General features: G+C 41.1%; 1 protein-coding gene and 1 non-coding gene across 3 annotated transcripts in view; one reads left to right on the top strand and one right to left on the bottom strand.

The window, feature by feature from the left end:
* The window catches only part of lrrcc1 (leucine rich repeat and coiled-coil centrosomal protein 1), a 231029-nt gene that overhangs the window by 202037 nt on the left and 16314 nt on the right, over positions 1–12678 (bottom strand). The window lies entirely within an intron of this gene.
* On the top strand, positions 8788–8922 carry LOC121279451. Its single transcript, XR_005943398.1, has one exon. It is a non-coding gene; the product is annotated as a U11 spliceosomal RNA (small nuclear RNA).

The following is a 12678-nucleotide window of genomic DNA, read 5'->3' as shown; positions in this document are numbered from 1 at the left end:
CATGCTGGAGTTGGCGGAAATGGCGGAGGATGATCCTTTGAATGCGGAGGCTGGTGGGGTGATAAGTGAGGACAAGGGGGACCTTATCATGTTTCTGGGAGGGAGGAGAAGGCGTGAGGGCGGATGCGCGGGAGATGGGCCGGACACGGTTGAGGGCCCTGTCAATGACTGTGGGTGGAAAACCTCGGTTAAGGAAGAAGGACATGTCAGAGGAACTTGTTTGTCCCTACAACCACACCTCCCCCCTCCACCTCTCTCTCTCCGCCCCCCACACACACACCTTAAACCAGCTTATATTTCAACTCTTTCTTGGACTCGAACTCAAGTTCTGTCGAAGGGTCATGAGGACTCGAAATGTCAACTCTTTTCTCCGCCGATGCTGCCAGACCTGCTGAGTTTTTCCTGTTTTTGTTTTTGTTTTGGATTTCCAGCATCCGCAGTTTTTTTGTTTTTAAGGACATCTCCTCAGGGCTAGAGAGGAACTTGGAGTAGGAGGGGAAGGATCCAGTTGTTGTCATCCACATTGGTACCAACAACATCGATACGACTAGAAAGGAGGTTCTACTGAAAGAATTTGAAATGTTAGGAGCTAAATTAAGAAGCAGAACCTCCAAGGTAATAATCTCAGGATTACTAGCTGAGCCACAGGCAAACTGACGTTGGGTAAATAAAGTCAAGGAGTTAAATGCATGGCTCAAAGATTGGTGTGAGACGAATGCGTTTCAGTTCATGGGGCACTGGCACCAGTACAGGGGTAGAAGGGAGCTTTTTCAGTGGGACAGACTTCACTTGAACCCTACTAGGGCCAGTTTCCTGATGAATCGAATAACTAGGGCCGTAGAGAGGGCTTTAAACTAAATAGAAGAGGGGGGAGGGTTCTGGAGATGGGATATGTAGGCTTACAAAGCAAAAGCATTTGGCAACATTGCAGGGTAGCTATTTAGGCAGTGACACCCAGAGTGTGACAAGAAGGCACAAAGTGTTCAAACATTAAAAAAAGCAGCAAATAGGGGCAAAGAGGGGAAAAATTATAAAAAGGCAAAACTAGTGGCCCTTTACTTAAATGTACATAGTATTCAGAGCAAAGTAAATGAATTAACGGCACAAATAGAGGTTAACGGGTATGATCTTATAGCCATTAAGAAGACATGATTACAAGGAGATCAAAGCTGGGAACTAAATATTCAGGGGTATTTGACTTTTTGAAAAGGACAGGCAGGAAGGAAAAGGTAGTGGGGTAGCCTTGTTAGTACGAGATGGAATAAGTACAATAGCAGGAAATGATCTTGGATCGGAATATGTAGAATCCATATGGGTGGAGGTAAGAAATAACAAAGGGAAGAAGACACTGGTGGAAGTAGTCTATTGGCCCCCGAACAGTGGCTATGTTGTAGGACAGAGAATAAATCAGAAGATAATGAGGGCATGTAAAAAAGACAGCACATTAATCATGGGTGACTTTATTCTTCATGTAGATTGGGAAAATCAAACTGGCAGAGGTAGCCACGAGCAGAGTGTATTCAGGACAGTTTCCTAGGACAACATGTTGTGGATCCAACCAGGGATCAGGCTATTTTGGATCTGGTAACGTGTAATGAGGCGGGTTTAATAATGATCTCAGGGTAAAAGATCCCCTGGGAAACCATGACCATAACATGGTAGAATTTAGCTTTCAGTTTGAGTGTGAGAAACTTGGGTCGGAAACAACTTAAACTTAAGGGTAATTACAAGGAATAAGGGCAGAGTTGGCTGGTGTGGACTGGGAAAGGTGTTTAGCAGAAAATATGGCTGATGAACTATGGCAGACGTTTATGAAAATAACTTATCACTCAAAACAAAGATATATCCCAGTGAGAAAGAAGGATTCTAGGGAGGGGATAAACCAACTATGGTTACCCAAGTAAATTAAGGATAGTATCAAATTGAAAGAAAAATATACAATGTGACAAAGATTAATGGTAAGCCAAAGGATTGGGAAAGTTTTAAAAACCAACAAAAGATGACCAAAAAAATAGTAGAGGGAGAAAATAAACTTTGAGAGTAAACTAGCAAGTAATATAAGAGCTTATTTAAATATATAAAAAGGAAGAGTGGCACCAAAGTGAACATAGGCCCTTTAGAGAATGAGGGTGGCGGAATAATAATGGGGAGCCAGGAAATGGCAGAGGAGTTGAATAAACACTTTGCATCAGTCTTCATGGTAGAAGACAATGATAACATACTAAAAAAAAATCAAGGGACAAAAGCGGGGGAGGAAATAAATAAAGTAACTATCACTAGAGAATAAGTACTAGGGAAACTAATGGGGCTAAAGGCCGATAAGTCCTCTGGGCCTGATGGGTTGCATCCTAGGATATTCAAGGAAGTAGCTGCAGAGATAGTGGATGCACTGGTAGTAATCTTCCAATAATCCTTAGATTCTGGAAAAATCCCAGAGGATTGCAAAAATATTAATATAACACCCTTATTCAAAAATGGAGACAAAACACAGGTAACTATAGGCCCGTTAGCTTAACATCTGTCATTGGGAAAATGTTAGTCCATTATAAAGGGTACAACAGCAGAGCATTTAGAAATGCATAATGTAATCAAGCAGAGTCAGCATGGCTTCATGAAGGGGATATCTTGCCTGACAAGTTTATTAGAATTCTTTGAGGAGGTAACAAGCAGGATAGGTAAAGGGGAACCAGTAGATGAAATATATTTGGATTTCCAAAAGGCGTTTGATAAGTTACTGCACATAATGCTACTTAATAAGATAAGAGCCCATGGTATTGAGGATAGTTGATCAGCATAGATAGAGGATTGGCAAACTAAGAGAAGACAGGGTAGGGATAAGGGGGGCATTTTCAGCTTGGCAACCTGTAACTAGTGGAGTGCCACAGGGATCAGTGCTGGGGCCACAATTATTTACAATATATATTAATGACCTGGATGAGGGAAATGAATGTACTATTGCCAAGTTTGCAGATGACACAAAAATAGGTGGGAAGGCAAGTGGTGAGGATGACACAAGGAGTCTACAGAGGGATACAGACAGGTTAAGTGAGTGGGCAATAACTTGGCAGATGGAATATAAGGTGGGAATATGTGAGGTTATGCACTTTGGCAGGAAGAATAGGAGAGCTGAATATTATTTAGATGGAGAAAGACTGCAGAAAGCTGCAACAGAGAGATTTGGGGGCCTTCATGCGTGAATCACAAAAAGCTAGAATATAAATTCAGTAGGTACAAGGGAAGGCAAATGGAATGTTGGCCTTTATTTCAAAGGGAATGGAATATAAAAATAGGGAAGTCTTGCTAAATCTATACAACTGTGAACAGTTTTGGGCCCCTTATCTAAGGAAGGGTATACTGGCATTGGAGGCAGTCCAGAGAAGGATCACTAGGTTGATCCTGGGTATGGAGGGATTTTCTTATGAGGAGAGGTTAAGTACATTGGGCCTGTACTCACTGGAGTATAGAAGCATGAGGCGTGACCTTATTGAAACACAGAAGATTCTTAGGGGGCTTGACAGGGTAGATTTTGAGAGGATGTTTTCCCTTGTGGGAGAGTCTAGGGCCAGAGAGCATAATCTCAAGAGTAAGGGGTCATCCATTTATGACTGAGAGGAGGAGAAATTTCTTCTCTGAGGGTAGTGAATCTGTGGAACTCTTTACCACAGAGGGCTGTAAAAGCTGGGTGATTAAGTATATTCAAGGCTGAGTGAGATAGGCAGGTATTTAATCAGTAAGGGAATCAAAAGTTATGGAGGAAAGTCAAGTGGAGTTGAGGATTATCAGATCAGCCATGATCTCATTGAATGGTGGAGCAGACTTAATGGGCCGAATGGCCTACTTCTGCTCCTATGTCTCATGGTCTCATAGTTCAGTTTCTGGTCAATGGTAACCCCCAGGATGTTGATAGTGGGGGATTCAGCAATGGTTAGATTCTCTCTTGTTGGAGATGATTGTTGCCTGGCATTTGTGTGGCAAGAATGTTATTTGCCACATGTCAGCCCAAGCCTGGATATTGTCCAAGTCATGCTGCGTTTGGACATTGACTACTTCCGTATCTTAGGAGTCGTGAATGGTGCTGAACATTGTGCAATCATCAGCGAACATCCCCACTTCTGGCCTTATGATGAAAGGAAGGTCATTGATGAAGCAGCTGAAAATGGTTGGGCCTAAGACACTAGCCTGAGGAACTCCTGCAGTGATGTCCTGGAACCGATATGACTGACCGCCAACAACCACAACCATCTTTTTTTCCTCTAGGTATAACGTAGAGTTTTCCCCAATTTCCACTAATACAGTTTCACTAGTGCGCCTTGGTGCCATACTCGGACAAATGTTGCCTTGATGTCAAGGGCAGTCACTTTCATCTCACGTCTGGAGTTCAGCTCTTTTGTCCATTTTTGAACCAAGGCTGTAACGCGGTCAGAAGCTGAGTGACCCTGGTGGAACTCAAACTGAGCTTCAGTGAGCAGGTTATTGCTGAGCAAGTGTTGATTGATAGCACTATTGATGACTCATTCCATCACTTTACTGATGGAGAGTAGACTGATGTCCTGCTTTGGATAATGTGGAAAATTGCCCAGATATATCCTGTATGGAGTGTTGTAGCTGTATTGGAACAGCTTTGCCAGGGGCACAGCAAGTTCTGGAGCAAAACTCTTCAGTCCTACAGCTACATAGCCTTTGTAGTATCCAGTGCCTTCAACCATTTCCTGATATCACATGGAGTGAACTGAATTGACTGAATGCTGGCATCTGTGATGCTGGGGACCTCCGGAGAAGGCCAAGATGGATCATCTACTTGGCACTTCTAGCTGAAGCTTGTTGCGAGGACCTTGCAGAGTTGACAGGGCTGGGTTTGCTGTTATCATTTCTGGTTGGTTTCACTTTTTTATTGACTTTTTAGCTGTTTGATACAACTGAGTGGCTTGATGGCTATTTCAGAGGGCATTGAAGAGTGAACCACATTACTGAAGTCACATCAGACCAGGCGAGGACAGCTGATTTCCTTCCCTAAAGGACATTACGATTTTTATTGAATTCAAATTCCACCATCTGTCATGGTGGGATTCGAACCCAGGTCCCCAGAGCTTTGCCCTAGGTCTTTGGATTACCAGTCTAATGGCAATACCGCTATGCTACAGCCTCCCCTTAGAGATGCTGTTGCATCTTTGCACAGTAGCCAACTGTATTTCCACATCAAGTCTTCTAAGTCAAGTAGAGGAGCACCATGGAATTGCAAAATTAACATTGAAGTTCAAAAACATTTGTTTCATGTGAAAAATTTGAACAAATTTTTAAAACTAATTTTGGGGTGATTCTTCATTGACATTTTTAATTTCAACCAGCAAGTGATCTTTAGCCTCTTGCCCAATTGTTATTTTAAATCCAAAAGCAATATATTTACTCCTACACCCCACAAGTTCTGTTTATATAGCAGATCTCATTTACGAGACACCAGAGAGTATGTGACAAGGGTGGCAAGGAGAAAAAAAAGTGGACATTGAGCAAGGTGGGATGGAATTGGTTGGGGGGTGTGGGGTAGTGAGAAGAAAGAATTTAAGAGAGGCAACTGAAGGCACAGTAAGTGGGTAACAAGGAAAATGGCCCAAGCGTGTTTGTCTAAATTAGATAATGGGCTAGCAATCAGATAGAACAGTTCCAACCTGGAGTCAACAGTGGTGACAAAGATAGTTCCGAAGAAGAGTTATACTGGACTTGAAACGTTAACTCTGTTTCTCTTTCCACAGATTCTACCAGACCTGCTGAGTTTTTACAGCACCTTATGACTTTATTTCAGATTTCCAGCATCCACAGTATTTCGTTTTTACATAAAGATATATGAGATGGGTATAAAAAGTGTTCACATAGAAGAAAATTAACACTTGTGAATGATTTTGCCAAAGGTAAGAATGTAGGTGAGGAATCGGAAGAGAACAAGACAGCTTGCTCATAAATGCCTTTGCAGGCATGGCAGTAGAAATTATTTGAGGATACATAGTAACAGGTAGGAGTGGAACTACAAGAGAATAATGACATTCAGGGTATCAGTGATGCCATATAGAATACAATTAATTACTTTAACTAGGGTGGTTTGAACTAGCCAGAAATCCAATTAGAGGGACCACATCATGAAGTAGTGAAAGAGGCAAGGGTGGCACTTGTGCAGTAACAAACATTCAAACTGTGAATAGAAAAAGTCAGTTTGGAGACAGGATTTTAATTTGAAGGATAGTGAGGGCAAAAGGACAGTCGTTTAAGGAAAGGAGGTAACAATATCAGTTTTAAAAGATGTGGAAATAATCTTAGAAAAAGGGAAGGATGACAATGCTACTGGAATTGAGATAACAAGTTGAGTAGTCAAGAGTCGAATTAAAGGGGAAGATCAAGAGGGCAGGCAGTGAGCTTCATGAAAGGACTGGGAGAAGAGATACCACAATGTAGAGATTCTGGGCTAAGAAACAATTTAGAAGATGGGTGGGTTTAAGAGAAATGGAAAGGGGCAGAGAAGGAGGAATAAAGCAGATGAAATACAGAAGGTGTCCTCAATTTTAGAAACAAATAAATGTACCAGCTCCTTGGAACGAGATGAAGAGGCAGGTTATGCTGAAGAGAAAGATTTGGGGCTGCCCAACCCTCCAAAGGGATAAGAACTTTTTATGAGGAAGATGCATATTGCATGACAATTGGTCATGACAGATTTGGCAGTGGACAGAAGGAAACTTATAAAAGTGTTCATGTATTCTGGTCTTTAGCTTACAGGTGAGACCACAAAGACAGTTTTTGTATTGGGAGTAAATAGGGTTAAGAAGCAATCTGGGGCAGAGAGCACTCAGGTTGTATTCAAGATAATAACAACACAGATTGAAAAGTCCAAGTTTAGAGAGGAGTAAATTCAGAATTGGAAGAAGTTAGAGTGAAAATGTTAGAAGTGGATATCAGGATTTTTTTTTTTTTTACAGTAAAATATGTGAAGCTGATTGGAAAAAGGTCCAGTCAGTAACTATGGCCTTGGAAAGTAGTTTTATGTGATAGCAAAGTCAATGGAATGGGTGTGGATGAGGCTGTGAAATAAATGGAAGACAGGTAAACCAAGTGAGTAGAGTGAAGACAGGTAAACCAGGCTAATGTTACCAAGGACAAGTGTCTTCTCAGGCAGATATTTCTGCAAGGAAGGCATTGGAGCACTTTGAAATCTGGTTGGGGAATAGAGAAGGTGGATTTTGAAGGTTAGGGAAGATTTGTGTTAGGTATACAAAAGAGAAAAATGTGCAGATAAGTAAAGGTAAAGGTTAAGAGGAATTATGTAAATGGAATTCACATACTTTAATGTCAAGATGATTAACATAATTAACTAGAAGTGTTAATGTAGGCTTGGGTGGGAAAAGTGTTAGAACTTATAGCCAGGTAAGGCAACCTTAATGAAGGGTTTAAGAGTCACAATTGATGACCTAATTTTGGTCAGTTCAAACAGGCCAATGTATCATCCTAGATGAAGTTGTAGAGGGAGAAAGCCTTTTGGATACAGAGTGAATTGGTATCCCAAGACTTGAGGGGAGGTTGCGGAAATCAGAGGAAGTTCAGAGATTTAATTACATTTACATCTCCTCCAACCACTCACCATCGTGACTGGAAAGTACATTGCCGTTTCTTCACTGTTGCTGGGTCAAAATCCTGCAACTCCCTCCCTAACAGCGCCGCGGGTGTACTGACACCACATGGACTGCAGTGATTCAAGAACGCAGCTCATCACCACCTTCCCAAGGGCAATTAGAGTTAGGCAATAAAAATGTTGGCCTAGCCAGCGACACCCACACCCCATGAACGAATAAAAAAATAAGTGGTTTATTTTTACAATGCTATACAATTTAATTCATTTTCTGAGTTGGTGGGCTTAACCCCATTTTAAAAAATATACATCCAAATAAATCACTTCTATTTGCATTCTGAACCTCAACTTTCTAAATGTGGAACAACAGGGAATGCAACAGTGCCACTCAATTCAAAAAGACAAATGTAAACAATGGACTCAATCCCAGTAATCATTTGCTCATCGAGCCAGTGCACAAATAAGAACTAGTACTTTTCATGTAAGAACATTCTCAGAAAACATTTGATTTCATTGCGTCAACTAATCTTTAAATTTATTTACTTGGTAACTGACCAATGTACAGCATTGTTTAAAAAATTCATCTTGAACAAAGCTGGCTTTCACCGCTAATACATCTAGTTAATTAGGTGTTCAACATCCTGGAAAGATTAATTGACATCACTGTGAGTGAGCACCAGCTTGAAATCCTTAATTAAGGTAAAAGATTTCAATAAATGGCAGAACATTTTAAAAGCAATAGTGTTAGCTGCAGGGATTAATTGTAGAAATGAAGCAATTCTATCAATAATTACCTGATTGTCATCAATTTATTATTCTTATTAAGAATGGCACGCTAATTAATGCATTAGACATATAATGAGTAGTCCAAAACAAAAACAGAATTACCTGGAAAAACTCAGCAGGTCTGGCAGCATCGGCGGAGAAGAAAAGAGTTGACGTTTCGAGTCCTCATGACCCTTCGAAAGGAGGACTCGAAACGTCAACTCTTTTCTTCTCCGCCGATGCTGCCAGACCTGCTGAGTTTTTCCAGGTAATTCTGTTTTTGTTTTGGATTTCCAGCATCCGCAGTTTTTTTGTTTTTTTTTTAATGAGTAGTCCAATTGTTCGCCAAACTTGAAATCGCCACTAACAGCAGGGAAAATTAACAAATCTGATGCCAAACCCTACCCATTGCAACATAATTAAGTTCATGCTATGAATGGCACATGGACAAGGTGCTTGCGCTTTATCTGTGCAGAATCGATATCAAGAGATTTTGGAAGCACAATTTTTGTTTCTTGGAGCTGCTGGTGATCGTTTGTCTCGGTGCTCCATAAAAAAAAACAACACATGGGTTCAGGGTCAAACCGGACAGTCCATCATATTTTATATGTACCTTGCTTGCAGCCAAATTTAAGATCCTGTATTGTCTAAAGTTAATTTAAAATTAAAATAGTCCAAATGGAAATAAAAAGGCATCAGCTGGACTGAGGGCAAATAACTCAAAAAGTAAAAATCGAAGTCCTCTTCCAAGTCTGGGTTTGATCAAACAACAATCAGGAGAGCTTAGCATACCCAATATTTTCAGGAAATGTCTCAAACTGGGGAGCAAAGATATTTTAATTTTTATAAGAGGAATTGATGCAGGATGAATTACAGACACACAAATCACTTCAAAAGAAACTTTCTATTAGAAAAAGCTGAAAAGTTATTTTTTATGCAATTCTACTATAGAACATTTGTTAAATGTAAGCTTGGATCAGTAAGAGGCACTGCCTCCAAGACAGGGGGTAATGGATTCAAACCATATCCATTGGCTTGAACTTAAGGGCCTAGGCTGACACTTCAGTACAGTACTTTATCAAACATGCTTTCTTATGAATGTGATGTTAGACCAAGTCTATTACTTAGGCCAATAATCACAAAGGTCTTGTGGCATTATTCAGAGTGGACCAGGGAAGTTCTCTTCAAATCCTGGCCAAGATCTACACCTCAAGTGAAAGGCTTCAGACAGGTTATCAAGTTATTTATTTCATGTGAGCAGACAGGCACTGTCTCACTTGCCTACAAAATAACAGTTCAGCTAGCAATTTCTGGCTGCGAAGCATGATGGATGCCCTGAAGATATGAAAAATACAAGCTCTTAGTTAGATTTAGACTGTTCAACTGATAAAAATTAAAGCTCAACCATAAAGTTGCTATTTACATACCTTCACACTTGGTGAATAGTACAAAGTAACAGAAAGATGTACAGGCTGATTAACAGTGACAGGCTGTGCTGTGGACAATACTATTAATTAGTCCTACATGGCAGGAAGGGTTTTCCCACAACTCATAACAATGGAGAGAAGGGAAGCACCCAGACCCAGTGTTTGCAAGTAGTCTGCTGGATAACACCACTCATTGCATTGTCAAGAATTGATTTCAAACTGTGCAGCTTCTGACTCAGAGGCTAGATTGGTACCACTGAGCAAATGGCTCATTACCTTACCCATGAAATAGAACCTAATATATTGACTAGTATAGACCATAGACCATAAGACGATAAGTCATAGGAGCAGAAAATAGGCCATTCGAACCACTGAGTCTGCTCTGCCATTCAATCATGGCTGATAAGTTTCTCAACCCCATTCTCCCGCATTCTCCCCGTAACCTTTGATCCCCTTATTAATCAAGAACCTATCTATCTCGGTCTTAAATACACTCAATGACCTGGCCTCCACAGCCTTCTGTGGCAATGATTTCCATAGATTCACCACTCTCTGGCTAAAGAAGTTTCTCCTCATCTTTGTTCTAAAAGGTCTTCCCTTTACTCTGAGGCTGTGCCCTCGGGTCCTAGTCTCTCCTGCTAATGGAAACATCTTCCCCACATCCACTCTATCCAGGCCTTTCCGTATTCTAAATTTCAAGCAGCTCCCTCCTCATCCTTCTAAATTTCAAGCAGTTCCCTCCTCATCCCTCTAAATTTCAAGCAGTTCCCTCCTCATCCTTCTAAATTTCAAGCAGTTCCCTCCTCATCCTTCTAAACTCCATCGAGTATAGACCCAGAGTCCTCAAACGTTCCTCGTATGTTAAGCCTTTCATTCCTGGGATCATTCTCGTGAACCTCCTCTGGACTCTCTCCAGGACCAGCACATCCTTCCTGAGATACGGGGCACAAAATTGCTCACAATATTCTAAATGTGGTCTGACCAGAGCCTTATAAAGTGAGGCTTTATAATGTGCTGCTTTATAAAGCAGCACATCCCTGCTTTTATATTCTAGTCCTCTCGAAATAAATGCCAACATTGCATTTGCCTTCCTAACTACCGACTCAACCTGCAAGTTAACCTTAAGAGAATCCTGGACTAGGACTCCCAAGTCCCCTTGCACTCCAGATTTCTGAATTCTCTCCCCATTTAGAAAATAGTCTATGCCCAGTATAGGTTTCACTATAGTCCCTTTCCTTTCAGGTACCATTTACAAGTTAAACAGACTGTTTCTGTCATTTTTGAGCTTGTCGCCAGAAGTTCTCCGAGTGAACTGGTTAAATCTTCCCTGCCCACAAAAAAGTAGTATTTCACCTCCACTCAGCCTTCAATATATGGAATGGCTGAGATTAGAAATTCACCAAGAGGAGACACCATAAACTAACATTGTGTGATTGAGTATATTTGTGTATCAACATTCAGAGAGATTTCAGTCTCAGCCAGGCTTTGCGTAAGACAAGATGAAGCAATTCGCTTAATAACTAACAGAAGACAGAGTTGGGATACAGGGGGCATTTTCGGAATGGCATCCTGTAACTAGTGGAGTACCACAGTGATCAGTGCTGGGCCACAATTATTTACAATATATATTAATGACTTGGATGAGGGAAATGAATGTGCTATCGCCCAGTTTGCGGGTGACACAAAAATAGGTGGGAAGGCAAGTGGTGAGGATGACAGTCTACAGAGGGATACAGGCAGATTAAGTGAGTGGGCAAAAACATGGCAGATGGAATATAATGTGGGAAAGTTGAGGTTATGCACTTTAGCAGGAAGAATAGAGGAGCTGATTATCTAAATGGAGAAAGACTGAAGAAAGCTGCAGCACAGAGGGATTTGGGGGCCCTCATGCATGAATCCCACAGAAGCTAGCATATAAGTTCAACAAGTAATAGGTAAGGCAAATGGAATGTTGGCCTTTATTTCAAATAGAGTATAAAAATAGGGAAGTCTTGCTAAAATTATACAATGCACTAGCTAGGCCACACCTAGAATACAGTGAACAGTTTTGGTCCCCTTATCTAAGGAAAGATATACTGGCATTGGAGGCAGTCCAGAGAGGATTCACTAGGTTGATCCAGGCGATGAAGGGATTTTATGAGGAGAGGTTGAGTCGGTTGGGCCTGTACTCACTGGAGTTTAGAGGAATGAGAGGCGACCTTATTAAAACATATAAGATTCTTGTGGGGCTTAACGGGGTATGCCGAGAGGTTGTTTCCCTTTATGGGAGGTAATAGGACCAGACAGCATAATCTCAGAGTAAGGGGATGCCCACTTAAAACAGAGATGAGGAGGAATTTCTTCACTGAGGGTGGTGAATCTGTGGAATTCTTTACCACAGAGGGCTGTAGAGGCTGGGTCGTTAAGTATATTCAAGACTGAAATAGATTTGTCATCAGTAAGGGAATCAAGGTTTATGGGGAAAAGGTAGGAAAGTGGAGTTGAGGTTATCAGATCAGCCATGATCTCATTGAATGGCGAGCAGACTCGATGGGCTGAATGGCCTACTTCTGCTCCTACATCTTACGGTCTTATAGAGTGAGCAAATGGACAAACAAATTATAAACTTCCAAGCAACCACCTAAAGGGGAGGCTTTGAAAGAAGCCTGAAAGAAGACATGTTCACTGGCTGTGAATGTTAACCGGCTCAGGATGCCATGGTAAAATTACAAAATAATCTATAATTATAAACTTGGTTCCATACTTGATAAATACAAAACCAGAAACAGAGTTGTAGAACACGTTTAACAAAAAGGAACATATGGACGAGCGGTAAGAGGTAATGAGAGAGATTTCACAATCGCTTGTTTTATTTGAGAATCTTGGGTAATTGCAGTGGTT

The sequence above is a fragment of the Carcharodon carcharias genome, chromosome 6, assembly GCF_017639515.1.
Source record: "Carcharodon carcharias isolate sCarCar2 chromosome 6, sCarCar2.pri, whole genome shotgun sequence".
In the NCBI taxonomy this organism is placed as follows: Eukaryota; Metazoa; Chordata; class Chondrichthyes; order Lamniformes; family Lamnidae; genus Carcharodon; species Carcharodon carcharias.
The sequence above is the reverse complement of the archived record's forward strand: the minus strand, read 5'-3'. Positions and strand labels throughout refer to the sequence as shown.